This window comes from Pleurodeles waltl, chromosome 3_1, assembly GCF_031143425.1.
Source record: "Pleurodeles waltl isolate 20211129_DDA chromosome 3_1, aPleWal1.hap1.20221129, whole genome shotgun sequence".
Lineage (NCBI taxonomy): Eukaryota > Metazoa > Chordata > Amphibia > Caudata > Salamandridae > Pleurodeles > Pleurodeles waltl.
In genome coordinates, this window is record NC_090440.1 from 700,861,053 (window position 1) to 700,878,100 (window position 17,048).

Genomic DNA, 17,048 nt, shown 5'->3' on the forward strand with positions numbered 1-17,048 from the left:
ACTGGATGCGGTCTAACCCCAGGTGGCGGCAGTCTACCGGGTGTGCAGTGTGCCCTCTTCCCTGAGAAAAAATGTGGTATCCTATCCATCAGTACCGTAGACAGCAGTCAGTTCTCAAAGAAGAATTCAACATTGGGGCCCTCCATGCACTCCGGGACGCCAAGGAACCAGATATTATTGCGTTGGTGTCAGTGAGACCGGATCCTCTGGGTTTGCGCCTGTTCTCAATATGTCCACCTCTTTGCATCTCCAAACTCTACTAGCCGTTATAGCAACGAGTTAAAGAATGGCCAAGCGGGGGATAGGGTTTAGGTTGGGAACAGCAGGGAAGGAGACCTGTGGAAACAAGAGTTAAGAACACAATAGCAAAGTTATTCACATTAATTTTCATAAACTTTGTTATAATTATCTATACTCTGATAACATGAGAGATCAAGAGCTTTTCAATAACATGACTTTTTAGTTCTGGATACCTAGAAGTAAAATAAGGATTACGCAGACTTTCATATAAGCGTTTCCAGAATAACATCTTATGCACTGAACATGGAACTCTCTCAAGTTAGTTCTTGGAATAGCAATTACTTCATAACAAGAATCAATTAACATATTAATTCCCTAAACATGAACTGCGAAAGACTCATGAATGATACTGTAAAATCACACTCTGTTTTGATTTGAGTTTCAGGATTCAATTGTCCAGAAATTACTATGCATCTGATTGCCAAATTGTACATCAAGATTCCAATACTTTAAATGATCGCGCACTCTGCCGATCTGAAGTACAAGGGTTAATTGCCAAGAATAAATCGCGCACACTCCTGCCGATTCAACCATCAAAATTCAAATGCCAGGAAATGATCGCACACTCTGCCGATCTGAACTGTAAAGGTGAATTGCCAAGAATGAATCGCGCACACTGCTGCCGATTCAACCATCAAGATTCAAATGCCAAGAAATGATCGCGCAGTCTGCCGATCTGAACTGCAAGCGCAAATTGCCAAGAAACAATTGCACAAGCTATTTAATCAAAAGACCAAAACTAAAAAATCTCTGGAAACGGAGTCGGGGGGCCTACCCCAACCTCTGCTTTACCGCCCTGCTTGAGGATCACCAAGGTAATGAGGACAGGGTCTGGAAATGTCCAAGTAGGCTTCCGGAACAGGAGCCCTGGAAAATGCTGCTGCTCTGCACCGGGACCTCTGAATAGTGAGCATGTGGAGCTGGACTGGGTTCCTTAAATAGACCCAAGCCCTGCCCACCTGCCACACCCATCCAGGTTGCAGGAAAGGCTTGAAAATGAACAATACATTGCAAACAGTATTAAAGACATTTCAAGATAAATACCTGCAATGCAAAAAGTTAATATGCAATATCAGCACACAATGCATGAATTATTACATTGCACAAGGTTTGCCTCTTTGCATTATGTTGCCTGTAGAGCGCTCACTGTCCTGGTGTTGACAGGTGGGAGCGACCTCCGCGACCTCCGCTCACCGATAAAGGACTGCGACTTTCATCTGTAGGTCTTGCACCTGTGTCTGCAGGCCTTGGAGGGTGGGGTCTCATGCCAGTGACTGCTGACTCCATTTCATCTACTCTCTCGATGATCTGCTTTAAGTAAGTTGACTTCTATGGAGATGGTGTCGATCTTGGCCAACGTGGTCTTAGAGTTAGCTGTTGCAGCAGGATTTTATCAAACTGCACAGAGTGGCTGCAGAGGGTAGCCTCCAGACTAGCCAAAGGATCCTATGGCACAACTGCATGGGACGCCTGGTTTGCAGTGCATAAGACATCTTGCCCGGTGGGTTTGAAGGTCTTGTTTCTTACCATAATAGCGGCCAAGCCGATGTCCTGTCCAACAGTTCCAATCTGTTAATATGGGAATTCCTAATCAATGCACTTTCTGTTTGTTAGTTCTCAGTGTTTATGGTTGAATCAGTGCTGGAGCCTGGGCACCCACGATCATGCGTGCTATGGAATGCACCACTAGATCGCTAATAAAACAGTCTCAGGGCAGCCTTTCAGACTCCCAGGAGGGTCCACAGTAAACTTCGCAGCTAGGGGATGGGGCAGCAGAGTAGCGTCCGTGCCTGTTAGGCAACCCAGGGTGTCTCTGCCAGCATGGGACCAGTGTGTGTTGCCATTTTAGGGTGTGTGTATCCCGGCGCCGTTTTTGTCTCCTGCAATTCAGTATCTCTGGTGCGCTAGGTTCTGGCTCAAAGGATCTTTCCTTACTTTGCAATGGAGGCGATAACATTCAGTTAATCCAGGGACCAAAACGACCAAAGTGGTAGCATCATTTAAGTTCTCTAACAGGACGTAATGGGACTATGTTCAGCTCAGTTCAAAAGTCAGCCACTTCTAGTCATTCATAATTTGAAAGGGCCCATTCCAGGTCACTGAGCCCCACGGTGACTTGAGTGCCGCTATGCCTCTCTCCCAGGTCTCTTCACTCGCCTCAGCCCAGGTCCCTCGTACACTCACCATGGCTCCTGCGCAATGTCCCAATGCTGACCTCCAGTGAGCTTAATCCTGACAATTAACCTCAATGGGAGACTGATGGTTCACCATCTGCCGGGGGCTCCCTCTCCCTCGTCTGGAGTCTGGCTCGCAGGAGGACCTCAGCCTCGGCATGCCAGTGAAAGCACACCCCAGACTTTTTTCTTTCGGGCTGCCCCCCTGTCCTGCTGCGGGCCGCTGCACAATCCTTCCCAATGCCTCCACAGGCCGCCAGTGCACTACGGAGCTCAGTGGCGCAACTGTGGTGGAAGCACGCAGCGCCCGCACTTGATCCACTCCCTGAGCGCTCACTGCTGCGAGGCCTACATCATTCCAGACTTCGGGTGTCCTCGATTCTTCAGGGGCCGCGCTGGTGATCAGTGAGTGTGGGGCCATCAACAGTGCTCCTGTCGTGCCAGGTAGTGACTTGACACTCGTTCAGGGGTGCGGGCTACACGGTCCTGGCTTATGCAAGATATTTGGCGGGCTGGCTCAGAGCTCAGTAGGTTGCATCCGTCTCCACTGCCATCTTGGCAACGCCTCAGTGTGCTGTAGGATGTTATTGTTTTCTAGCACACAACAAAACAATATCTGCAAATGAACTGTGCAAACATTTCAAAATATATCAGAATTAGGAAAGCACTAATAAAGCAGCTTTTTTGTAATTCTGAAATGTGGTAGAAGCAAATATTTGAATATGATCAAAACAAATCAATACACTAGGTGATGCCCTTTCCACATATTGTCTATTGTTTGTGCGCTATATATTTTATTTATTAAACTGTATGTCTGTGCAAATGTAATGGTAATTTCAATTGAAAATGTTTTGTTTTTAATGACAGTGCACTACCAACTCTCTACTCAAGGGGACTATATTCCGCTTTATGATATGGCGCCCCACTCCATGCCACTCCACTCCACGACACTCTACTTCATTCTCCTCTACTTCACTCTACTCCATTCTATAACATTCTGTACCACTCTTCTCCACTCTACTCCAGTCTAAGCCACTATACGACACTCTACTCCACTCTGTGCCACTCCACTCTATGCCACTCTGTGCCACTCTACACTATGTCACTTCACTGTAGGCCTCTCTACTCCACTCTACATCACGCCATGCCACTCCACTCTACTCCACTCTACGCCACTCTATGCCATTCCACTCAATGCCATTCAACTCTACTCTATGCCACTCCACCCCACGATACTCCACTTTAAGACACTCTACTCTATTCCCCTCTTCACCACTCTACTCCTCTTTACTCCACTCCACTCTCCAACACTCTACTCCACTCTGCGCCACTCTCCAACACTCCACTCTGCAACACTCTATGTCACTTGACTCTACAACACTCTACACCACTTCACTCGAGCCCAATGCACTCCACACTATGCCACTCCATCCTACAACACTCTACGACACTCTGTGCAACTCTATGGCACTCTACACCACTCCACTTTACAACACCTTACTTCACTCCACTCTACACCACTCCACACTATGTCACTCCGTTTTATGACACTGTACTTCGCTCTACAATTCACCACTCCACTCTACTCGACTTTATAGCACTCCACTCCACTTTATGGCACTCCACTCTACAACACTTTGCTTCAGTTTATGAAACTTTACTCCATTCTATGCTATGATACTCTATGCCACACCACTCTCTACCCTCTATACTCTACGTCACTCCACTGTACTCTACTCAGTGCCACTCCACGATACTCCAGTCCACTCTATGGCTCTCCACTCTACCACGCTCTACTCTACTCCACTCAACTCTACGACACTGTACTTCCTGCCCACTCTACACCACGACACTCTATATCCCTCTGCTCTTCGCCACTCCACTCTACTCCACTCCAGTCTACTCCGCTATGCGGCACTTCACTCTACACCATGCCACTCCATTCTTCTCCACTCTATGCATCTCTACTCTAATCTGTGCCCCACCACTCTATGCCACTGTACTCCACTCTACACCACTCCACTCTATTAAACTTTGCTGTACTCCACTCTTATAGTACACTGTACAACACTTTGCTCCACTCTATTCCACTACATTCTACTCCACTCTGCCACTCCAGTCTACGACACTCTACTCTGCTCGCAGTGCCGTTCACTTAATCCGGAGAAAGTCACCTCTGGTGGCTTCGAACCTCTGTGGCTTCTTCGCTGCCCTTGCCTTTAAGAAACTGGACTTTACCACCTTCTACCGTCAACTAACAACTTCCTAACTGAATAACTCAATGGAAACTGTTTTGCAGTTCCACCTCTGGCTGATATCCATCCTTGTCAAAATTATCCCATAAAACACCTCTTGGTTAATCATTTTTTTTAAAGCCAATTTATTGACAGCTTCCAGTTTCAATTAAGATGTATTTTTTTTAATTGCTTTTATTAAGATGAAGTAGTACACAACAAAAACAGCCCCGGCGCTTCAGGCAGGATGCCCAGTGAGCAAATTATAATAACCACAGCTCCAGTCCAGACATTACAGATATCCATCCAGTTCCTATTTTGTGATTTCACATCTAGTACGTATCCATGTGGACGAGAGATAAGTAGAGAAGAGGCTAGTAGCCCAGTTGTGCATGCCACCATCTGCACCAGGAAACAGAAGAGAAAAGAAAGGAAGGGAAGAAGTCCTTGCTACCATAGCATCCAGCCTGACAGGGTAAAGCGTTGACTCGGCTCACCGGTGGGGGGCGGGGGTAATGCGTTCACATTTAATTTTATACACCTACAGCCGTCGTGCATCACTTCGGCCCAGATTCAAGGTAGGCCCACAGGGGAGTCCAAATATCTCGTGGCTGAGAGTTAAGCGGCATCAATTCCCAGTAGGCCACTAGTTGTTCCTGGCAATACGCAGCATCACACAACCAATCCTGACAATGGGGTGTCTGCCTCCTACCCCAACACATCGCCACTCTGCGTTTCACCAACATAAACCCTACCAATCTTCTGTTTTCGGGGGGAATTTCCTTGACATATCCCAGAAGAGCAAATCTGGGGGACCGTGGCAACTCGAGCTTGACCATTTCTTCCAGCGCACTCAGCACATTCATCCAGTATCCCTGCAATGCCCTGCAGTCCCACGCCAGATGCAGGAAATCCGCCTCTGGCGCTGCACACCTATTGCATCTGTCGTCCGACCGGACGGCTATCCCCTTAAGGCGTCTCGGCGTGTAGTACAAGCGGTGCAGAAATTTTAAATTTAATAGTCGTAGTCTATAGTTGGGGGAAAGCTCACGCCTGTGCGCACAGCAATAACACCATACATCATCTGACAGGTTCTCCCTTATATCCACCTCCCACTGCACTCTTGCCTTGGGTGCTATCGCAGGTGCAGTCGTCTGCATGCACACATTCAGGCCTGTAATAAGGCCGCAGGGAAATAGAGACTGGTACATTAGTTCCAGGGCGTGGCTCACCGAGGGCGCCACAGGGAAGCTAGGGTGCCTGGCCAGCAGAATCGCTCTAATTTGTAGGTAAGTGAACCGATAGCGTGTGGTATTGTGCGCTGCACAGAGCACAGCGTCTGGAGAGATAAATCAGTTTTCAGGATACCAGGACCCCAGGGTCATCAACTTCAAGTGTCGTAAATGCTTGCATTTCCGACTGCCCTCCAATGTACGTGTGTTCACAATGTCCTGCACCGGTATCAAGGGAGCAAAGGGCTCCTGAGTCCCAGCCCGCCGCAGGAGCACCCGCCAGGCCTGTGCCGTGCACGCCACCGTATCAACGCTCTGCGTCCCAGACCCGGGCCGCCTGTAGAGTACCCCAGAAAGTCGATCGGGCCATAGAGAATTATGTTCCAGAGCCAGATGCTGTAAATATTTTATAGGGTGCATCCAAAAATGCGCAAAGTGTGCCTGTGCACAATTATAATAAAGTTCCAGATCCGGAGCAGCCAGGCCGCCCAGTTCAAACAGCTGAGTGACCATTTCCCATGTAATTCTGGGCTGTTTGCTGGCCCAGACCAAAGATATGAGTAAAGATCTAAACCATTTCGGGAACCTAGATGTGATAGTGAGAGGAATATTGGTGAACAAATAGAGAAACTTGGGCAGTACTACCATCTTGGCAATGGCTACAAGGCCAGTCAGTGAAAGCGGGAGAGAACGCCAGGCCATCACCTCGCCTTTTAGCCACATAATGGCCTTGCTGTAATTTGCAACCATAATTCATCCGTCTCCCTACAAACCCATATGCCCAGATGGCACACTAGACCATCTGCCAAACTCAGGTGGTATTTTGAGCAGTAGTGTGTCGTAATAGCCGACAGAGGTAGCACCACAGACTTGGACCACTTTATTGTAATCCCAGAGATCTGACCAAAATGCTCAATCTCATCTATTGATATGTTGAGGTGAAATCATCATCATCAGCATACATCGAGACCAGAGGCGTTGTCTAAACACCAATCCCCTGTGGTTACGATGTTGTCTCAAGTCCGCGGCAAGTGGCTCATTCGCCACTGCAAAGAGCAGTGACGAAAGGGGGCAGCCTTGCTGAGTTCCCCTAGACACCAAAAAGGGATCTGATATCATCCCATTGATTCTCAATCTCGCCACTGGAGCCGAGTACAATAGATGGATTAATTGTATGAATCTAGGGCTCAGACCCACCCTCGAAAACAGGCCGAACATATATGGCCATTCGAGGGAGTTGAACGCCTTAGTGGCGTCTAAGAATACTGCTGCAGCGCGGTCTTCAGGATTCACCGTTCAGTACACAGCAAAAAAAGGGCGGAGGTTGTACATGGTCCAGCGGCCCGGCACAAAACCAGATTGATCCGGGAGCACCACAGATGGGAGTAGGGGCTGCAGACGCGTCGCTATTAACTTTGCTAATATCTTATTGTTCATATTCGTAAGCAATAGTGGCCTAAACGAGTTGCAGTGGAACAGGTCTTTACCCGGCTTCAATATGTTAACAATGAGGGCTTCACGAAGCAACGGCAGGAGGATACCAGGAGGACATGTGTATGCAAGTGGCTCTTCATACACATCTAATAGATGCAGCACCAATAGGTCTGCGTATTCCTTATAGAAGGCTGCCGTGAGCCCATCTAGGCCAGGGGCCTTATCATCCGGCAGGCTACGGATGACTTGTATGATGTCCTCAACCGAAAACGCCTGTGCGTGTTCTCAAGCCAGAGGAGGCTGATATTTTCAAAGTATTCTGTATATGCCTCCAGACACGGCCTCGCCGATGCAGAATTAAGGGAAGCATAGAAATCAGTTAGCACCTGCTTGACCCTGTCAGCCCCAGCCTGACGTTCACCGGCAGAGTCCAGCAGTTCCACAATATAATTCCTGTCCCACGGCTGTTGCAGCATTGCCGCCCTCTCGCCTTCTCCGTACTGCCTTGTCTTAGCTTCCTTACCTAGAAAACAAATCTCACAGAGTGCCACCTCCTTGCACTGTGACAATTTCTCAAGAATCTCTGCCAGAGGGCATTAGACATGTCTACGCATAGTCGTTTCTCCAGCAGGATCAGATGGGCCTCCAAGTCTGCCAATTCCCGATGTATCGCCTTGAGCACACCGTGTTGCTTAGCCAGGCACACCCCCCGGATTACTACCTTGTATGCCTCCCACAAAGTGCCTGCCGATGATAACGATCCTTTATTAACAATGAAGTATTCCACGACAGCGGTTTGCACCTCCTCCCTAAAGGCTTGATCTCTAAGTGTGTCGCACAGCACCCTCCACAAGAAGTCACGACGCACGCCCGAGTAATCCCCATCTTCAAAAGAACTGGAGAATGGTCTGAGAGAGTGCAAGGCATATGTTCAATAGGCTCGGTCCAGAGCTCCACGTCTCTGGTACCGACCCATCTATCAATGCGTGACCAACTGTTCCGTACTGTATTGAAGCATGTTTCCTCTCTTTCAGTGCCATGTTTCACCCTCCATAAATCTGCCACGGCACCCTCCGCCATGATCCGGGAAAGCACCTTAGCAGCTGCCACATGCTGGGGCCACGCCCGCCTCTCACAATCCGCCACTGTATCCAGAACTACATTGAATTCTCCTCCCCACAGTAGAGACCCCGAGCACAAGGAGCACACCAAATGCCACACTTCCTCAAAGAACTCTGGGTCATCCACATTGGGACCATATACTGACACCAGTCGAAATGACCTGTCTTGTAATGTACCCTAAAGTATAACATAGCGACCATGCGGGTCTGTAATCACTCTCTTAGTATGCCATTGCAGTCCCTTTCTAAGCAAAATGGCCACCCCCCTCGCATAGCTCGAGTACGCTGCCAGATGGCTCTCCCTAATCGAGCCAGCCCTCACCCTATGCTTCGTGGCATTTGTCAGGTTAATTTCTTGGAGCATGCAGATATCTATCGCATGGCGCTGCATATAGGCCGATACTAATCACATCTTACTCCCGTCATTCAACCCCCAGACATTCCAGGTCAAGCATTTCATATATGTCACCCCCCTGGGAGCCAGCATAGCAGATATCTCAACCGCGCCGTGGCCATTACCCACCAAGCCACAAATCGGAGCAGTAGCGAGAACAAGCAGATACAGGTAAGAGGAAATAGAGAGAGAACATAAACATGATAACTAAAAAAACAACAGCTGCCCCCCACCCACTCTGGCCCCCCAATTGAGCCAGACCTCCAGACCCACCCCAACCCTAAACCAGATCCCACCGTATATCAACGAACAACTTATTTGGACTCATCCAATGGGGCGCTGGCATGGCCATCAGTCTTCCACCCTAGTATGGGTGGGTGGGCAGGAGCCTCCGGATCGCTAGTAGTTCAACGGTATGGTCAGCACCGAAGCAATGTTCTCACACAGGACCAGGCAGGTCACAGAGTGCAATCAAGGACTGCAGGCTTCCCCCGAAAATGGTTGTTCTTAGTCATTGTCACTAAGAGTGTTTCCACCCTCTCCATTATCCTGTGGGCAACCCAGGATCACTTTTTTAGGAATGGTTTTCGCATATTTAGTTGCCTGTTTCGGGTTTGTGAAAAAATGTAGTTTCCCTTTGTGCTGCACACGTAATTTGGCTGGATAGATAAGGGAATATTTAGCGTCCGTGTGGCTCAGAGTGTGCTTGACCAAGATCAGCGTCCTGCGGGCCGCCTGTACGCCAGGGGTATAGTCAGGGAACTCGCTGAGCTCATTGTTATTGTAGACTATGGGTCGGCGCTCACAGGCAAGGCGAAGTACTGTGTCTCTGTCCCTGTAGTTCAGCAAGCGCGCAATGACACCCGCTCCATTTGTAGCAGCCGTTCTCCTTCCCTGCGACGACCATCTGCACAAACGGACCAGGTGCACCGTGGCCCCAGATCACGAATTCTCTTCTTCCGGGGGGGGGAGTAAGCACCCCACGTGCCATCCACAGCTATCGCCTGCCCATCTCAGGGTCTCGTCCGAATGTGACTCTCACCAGCCACGCACTAGGCGAAGGCCCCGCCGCCAGGCACTGCCTCGGGCGATCCGAGTGGGCCCATGCGGCAGCTACCACCGGGCTGGCTCCATTTTATCAGCTCTCACCTCCGTAGGGCTTCAGCACGTGAGGCACATGTAAAAGAGCGCCTCGGGCATCTGAATCATCAGGATTATGCATGGATTTATGCCCCTGCCCTGCAGAGCCTCACGGAGTGGCGACCATCTTGCAGGATGGCCAGGCCACGCCCCAATTAAGATGTATTTTAAAATTCATATTTATTTTAAAATATGTATCTTCGATGAAAGTTTGTGCAATGATTTCAAGTGTAGAGTTCCTTCAAGTTGCGGCAACCTAAATTTGAAAGACTATCATGCTTTCAAAACAATTGAAGTTGGACACTAATAATATGTATTGTATTGTTTTGGTCTGATGAAGCGAGAAACATATTTGAGAAACGTGTTGGCATCAGAGTTCAAACAAGGGCATTGATTTATTTTGCATAAAGATGAGTTGATTACGAATAAATATATCTTGGCTTAGTTCTAAGAAGCTTTGGACTTTTACCTTTGAAAGACTGCCTGAATAAGCGTGTTGTATAATTTGTGTGTATGATGACATCACAGAAAATGATGACATGAAAACTAGTGGTAACACTCAAAGTGACATCACTGACAAAAATCCAGATAAACGTAAAATATATCGAAAAGCATTAAAAGCTCACTAAGGTGGACAAATGTCTTAGAAGCTGATGGAGCAATATTCTGTATTCAGAGTGGCTCATCCCATCGAATCAATAAAGGGGTTTGTGGGAGGGTTTCACAGGGTCAGGGTCTACCTTCTCCTTTTCTAACACTCAGCACATTTGGCTGATGTTTCTATATCTCTCACAGGGCCACAGATTTGTCTGACTTGTGAGCACAGTTTACCAGTCCCTTCCCCCGCACTGCAGCATAGCGGAGTACAGCATCACTTCCTGCCAGCAGCAACCACCACCCAAAGCACTTTGTCTCCACTACTGAGAACATCAGCTCCTGCAGCCTACAAGAAACACGGCAGGCTGCATTGATCTTCTCTGTTGTACCCCTCCCCTGGCACTGCCAGGGAGGCTGCTGATGGTCTTTGCCTGTACTATATGGCTGAGGTAAGTACCACTTTACAGAGGTCCCACAACCTCTCCCCCTAAGAGTTTTTTGTGCTTAGTCAGATGGACGTTTAAGTGAAGATATTTGTCGCCAAATCCTGCACTTGGACTCTTATGTTGCCAGGCGGCAGAGGACCTACAACTGACAGAACATCCCCTCATTTGCTGTACAGGACATGCACATTCTATCCCACAGAATGGGCTCTCTGACCAGATAGAAAGCAACGTTGCACATGAAATATTACACACAAACAGCTTCCTTAAAAAGTGATATGAATTTGTGAGGTGAAAAGGAACTGCACAAGCTGGACGGCCAGTGCACCACTGAAAAAATCAATTGACTGACATTGTTAGAGTACCCATATATCGTTTGCAAAAAGCCCAAGCAGGATGGTTCAGTTCACATCTGTATGGATGTCTGTCTGCTGAAGGGAGTTATTAAACATGCATAGCAGATGTAAGTGACCAATGGTGCTTCTTTGACTTGGACATTACTGAAAACTATGACCAACTAGAACTGCATGCAGACTCAATTTACAGTATGCTCTTCCACCCACTCTGAGTTTTAACATGCCAGGACACTATTAGAGATGGTAACTGGTGTATTAAGCCCTTTACAACAACCCCTGAGACATCCTCTCACGTCATCAACTGCTTGCTCTCTGTCTCTGGATTCCACAATCTAGAATCCAGTGGAGAAGGAATCCAGTTGCGAAGATACAACATGTCTCCCTTGTTTATTAGTGACAAAAATAACATATCAAAGCCTTTTGGTTGCATAAAACTCTTAACATATATAATCAAAAAATATTATCATAAGCATACATAATCCTTGTGCCACAATGGTTTTGTCCTGATTCATTCCACCTAATTGTTTTTTACTTCAGGCACAAGATCACTATTTTTCTTCACCCAAATATTTTGTTCAAGGTCATTGCAAAATGTTACCTACTGGGTACTCCACCTTTTGCCATTATCTAGCCACACGTTATTCCCAACCACTCTTTTGGTCTGCTTAGGTTTGGACCATTTAGATAACCATGACTCTTCGCTTTAAATCCCCTTTTCTAACAATTTTCATGCAAGTTGTGTTCATCCGAGCTCTTTGGTGCCTGCTTGTCTACCCTTCAGTAGGTTGAATGGATTTTCTTTTTTGGCCATATGAGGCTTGTTACGATAGTTCCATAAGAGTTCCTTAACTGAATTCTTGCACTCTTTTCCACAATCATTGGCCAATTGTACACACTCATTCAACACATGGTTGAATCTCTCAATGAGACAATTTTCTGTAGGATGATAAACTGCTGTTGTGTGATGTGATGCTCCAGTCTTTTTCACATACTTCTCAAATTAATCTGCTGTAAATTGAGCCCATTATCTGTGACAATGCACTCGGGATATCTCTCTCTACGGAATGCTTCTTGACATAAAATCTATTATGTTGGAAGCTCTTATTTCCTGCACAAAAGCTATTTCAGACCATTTGGGAAAGTAATCACCCAACACTATAGCACATTTACCTTCTATTTCTATTGTATTGTATTGTATTGTAATCGTATTTATATAGCGCTTACTACCCCTGACGAGGCGTCGAAGCGCTTTTCGATGAGTAGCATGGTACTCCGGAACCCAACAAGAATTAGTGATGGATTAGTATCATTTAATAATGAGTACAGTTTTAGTATTATTATGAGTTAATTTGAGCTGCGGATATGAGAGTTTGTTAGTTAGATTGACTGGAGTAATGGAGGAGTGGAGGAGGAAAGAAATCTAAAAGTGTTAATTGGGAATATATCCTTCATTTACTCAATCCAAAGTCTTGGGATGAATAAAGGGGGGTGGACGGGGGAAGAGTATGTGGAAGGGTTAGGGAGAGCATAGTAGCAGGGTGAGATGAATGCAGGAGAATTTAGTAGGGTTGTGTGGGAGGTCACAGTGGTAGAGTGGGGTTTGGTGAGTTAGATGTGGAGGTGGAGGGAAGAGCTTAGGCAGAGATATTTAGGAGATGAAAGTGGTCGAAGGGATTTGGGATGAGTCAGAGTGAGAATGGAGGATAGTTTGATAGAGACATGACATAAGAGTGATGAAAAATGAGAGCAGAAATTCATAGATATCTAGTATAACAACCCAAAAAAACCAGGAGCCATGCAATGATCCACAACATGCCAAGCACAGAAACAACATATACACATACATACACATATATATATATATATTTATACACACACACACGAATACACACATATGCACATACAATACATAATTAGAATCATGGGTAAAAAATACTTAGTCAGACAGGTTTAAAAGAGTGTGTGTGTATTTTATTGTTATGACAGTAGCAATACATATTTTCCAAAGAAACTATAAATAAATAGAAATATACATATAATCTGAAAAAATATTTATCCACATAGGCATATGCAGTTCATAGTTGCTTGGAAAAGGTGGTTATGAAGGAAAGAGCCAACTCTTGAGTAGATTTCTGAAAACAAGAAAGTTATCTGTGGCTCTTATACTTGGGGGTAATGAATTCCATAGTTTTGCTGCTTGGACGGAGAAGGATGTACCACCTACAGTCTTTTTCTTGTATGGTGGTGTTCTAAGGCGGGGTGCCAGTCTTGAGCGGAGGGTTCTTTGTTGGATGTATTTGGTAATTTTCTTTCTGATAAAAAGCAGTCCTGTTCCATGTATAGCTTTGTGGGTGATACAAAGCAGTTTGAAAGTGCATCTTCTGGCAACGGGTAACCAGTGTAGTGCTCTCAAGGCAGGGGAGATGTGGTCTTGCGGCTTTATATGTAGTAGTAGCCTGGCTGCGGAATTCTGGATACGTTGTAGTTTTTTCATAACAGATAGAGATGATCCATGGTAGAGGCTATTGGCATAATCCAGTTTGGATAATACAAGTGAGATAGTAGCTTGCACCTTGTGTGGAAATCCGAGGTGGGGGAAGATGCGTCGTAAAGTCTTTAAGGTGATGAAGCTTGTGCGTGCTAATTTGTCTACTTGGGTATTCATAGTTAGCTTGGAATCCATGGTGATTCCTAGGTTTTTCACTTCCTTGGATAATTGAGGAGGTGGTCCGAGATCTTCAGGCCAGACGCACAGAGGGTCATAATTTTTCCAGTCACCACATATGAGTATTTCTGTTTTGGAGGTATTTAGTTTGAGATGGCTCCAGGTCATCCACTGATCAACGGCTCTGAGGCAACTGAAGATTTGTGACTTTTCAATGTTTTGGGGGTCTTCTAATTGAAGTAGTATTTGTGTGTCATCTGCATAGTTGTAGCATGTGAGATGGAACTCATTGATCAGTTCTGGTAAAGATATCATGTAGATGTTAAAAAGCAAAGGTGAGATGATTGACCCTTGGGGGACCCCTGTTTTTGTGAGGTAGGGTTCGGACGAGAAGGGGGGCGAGTGGATGATATTCGCTCTTTTTTGGAGATAAGAAGTAATCCAGTTGAGAGCAATCCCTTGTGTGCCGGCTTTGTGGAGTCTTTGAGTTAGGGTGTCATGGTCAACCGTATCAAAGGCAGCTGAGAGGTCCAAGAGAAGTAGTGCAGCAACTCCATTTCGGTCGACTGTGTTTTTAAGATCGTCCCAGATTGCCATGAGTGCCGATTCAGTGCTTCTTCCTGGGCGGAATCCAGTTTGGAAGTCTGAAAGTATAGAATTGTCTTCAATGAATTGTGACATCTGGGCGAATGCTGCTCTCTCTATCAATTTGCCCAGGAAAGGTCCATTTGTGATAGGTCTGTAGATGTTGGGGTCTTGCGGGTCTAGGTTTGTTTTCTTTAATAATGGTCGTATGTATGCCTTTTTCAGGTCTGTAGGAAAAGTTCCTGAAGTTAAAGAGTTGTTGATGATTCTTCTTACAGGTGTGGCAGCAGAAGTAGATAGCAGGATGTTCTTGAAGATTTGTGGTGGGCAAGGGTCAGAAGGGCAACCAGAAGGTCTGCTTGCTTTGACCAAATCCATAAATTCGTCCTGGGATATTTGTTTGAAAGACTGTAGAGGTTGGGATGGTTTATTCTTAAAGGGTATTTTAGTAAAGGGGTTGGTGCTGATGGTTTTCTTCTGTTTTAAATAGGAGTCCAATGTGTCTGCCTTGGTTGTGTAGTGAGTTGCCAATTTGTTTGTGAAATCTTGAGTGGTGGGATGACTTCCTTCCATGCATGTGGGTTTTCGAAATTCATTGAGAATTTTATAAAATTCCTTGGTTGTAGATTGAGCATTTAGAATTCGGTCTGAGTAGTATCTTTTTTTAGCTTTTTTGATTGATGATTTGTATATCCTGTTAAGTTTGTGTAGCTGCAGTTTGTCTTGACTGTTGTTTGTTTTGAGCCAGGTCCGCTGCAACTTTCTGATTTGTTGCTTTATCTTTTTAAGTTCTGTGTTTCTCCAAGGTGTTGGTTTTCTTTTGTCATGTTTAGTTTTTCTGAGTGGTATTAGGACATCAAAAGCTTCCTGTAGCCACTCATAAAGTTTTGGTACAGAATTGATTGTATCTAGATCTGTGTTTGCTGTTAGTTGTGTTTCTAAGTGATCCAAATTGAGTTTGCTCCATGTTCGGTAGGTGTATGTATGTAAGTGGTTGTGGGGTGTGTTGATTTGTGGAGTTGTATGTCGGAAAGTTATCAGGTGGTGGTCTGACCAGGTGGTTGGTGTGATGCTATGAATAGTAACGAGTTGAGGCTTAGCAAAAATGACATCTAGGATGTGACCAGCGATGTGTGTGGGATTGTGTACAATCTGATGTAGGTTCAATGCGAGTAGGCCAGTGGTGATAGCTTTTGGATGGGGCATATTGGGTTTGTCAAACCAAGTGTTTAGATCCCCAAGAATGCATAGGTTGGAGTATAGTGTAATAAGGTTTGAGACTGTGTCAAGAAAAGCATCAGGGAAAGTGGAGTTGTTAGGTGGAGGTCTGTAAAGGAGGAGAAAGTTACAGGATGAAGTTGGAGTAGGGTGGCATCTGGTAAGGAGGGCTTCACAACCTTGTATGGAGATGTTGTCTGTTTTACTGAGGTTTATTGCCTGTTTGAATATAATAGCTAGTCCACCTCCTCTCTTGCCTATACGATTTTGTGTGATGGTTTGATAGCCCGGAGGAAGGGCTTCGTGCAACACTGGTGCCATGTCATCTCCCAACCAGGATTCCGTAATGAATAGTAAGTCAGGTTGTGTGTCTGTGAGCAGGTCGTAGATGTGGTGCTTGTTTTTTGAGAGTGATCGAGCATTTATGAGTTGGCAGTTTAGAGAGGGTGTGTTAGTGGTAGTGTTGTTTTGTTTAGAAGAAGGGTAAGTAGTATAATGTGAGTTTGAAGCAGGAGTGTTGCTAGTTGTGATAACTGTTTGAGGCTCACAATAGTCTTGCTTTTCAAGATAGTGTTCCTCTTCCAGCAGGTTAAGGAGGCATTTTGTTGGATCTGTGTGTGTGGGTGGTGAACTTGGTGGCTGAGAGAGCCATGAGGAGTGTAGTGTTTTTTGTAGGGTAGTTTTATTATGTAACAAACAAGGGGATGCGAGGTTGCTATGAGTGGTATGTTTTTTATTTTGTTTGCGTTTGTTTAGTGTGGATGGAGTATGGGTTAGGGGTGGTGGAGGAGCATGTGGATCATGATGTAAGGCCCTAAATTGTGCAATGGAGGAGAGGCGAGTGAATGAAGGTTGCTGGGATGGGGTGCTTGTAGTAGGTGTTTGTGAAGAGTGGGGGGGTAGGGGTGGAGATAGGATGGAATTTGTATCCTTTGTGCAGTCCTGGGGGTGGGAGTGGGTATGATGATGAGTGTAATGTAAGTTTGTGTTGCTTTGATGTGCTGATGTTTGTGGTTGGTATTGTTTTTGTGGAAGAATGAGAGGGGCTATTGGTGTAGTTGTTTTTGGTGAGGGATTTGTATGTGAGTTAGTGCTGCTAAGTGGAATTTGAGTGTTTGTTGGGGTGTTGATGTGTTTTGGAGATGAATGTATGAG

At 46.0% G+C, this 17,048-nt stretch overlaps 1 protein-coding gene across 2 annotated transcripts in view; it reads left to right on the plus strand.

Annotated features, from left to right (window-relative positions):
• The window catches only part of LCK (LCK proto-oncogene, Src family tyrosine kinase), a 221,494-nt gene that overhangs the window by 27,940 nt on the left and 176,506 nt on the right, over nucleotides 1-17,048 (plus strand). The window lies entirely within an intron of this gene.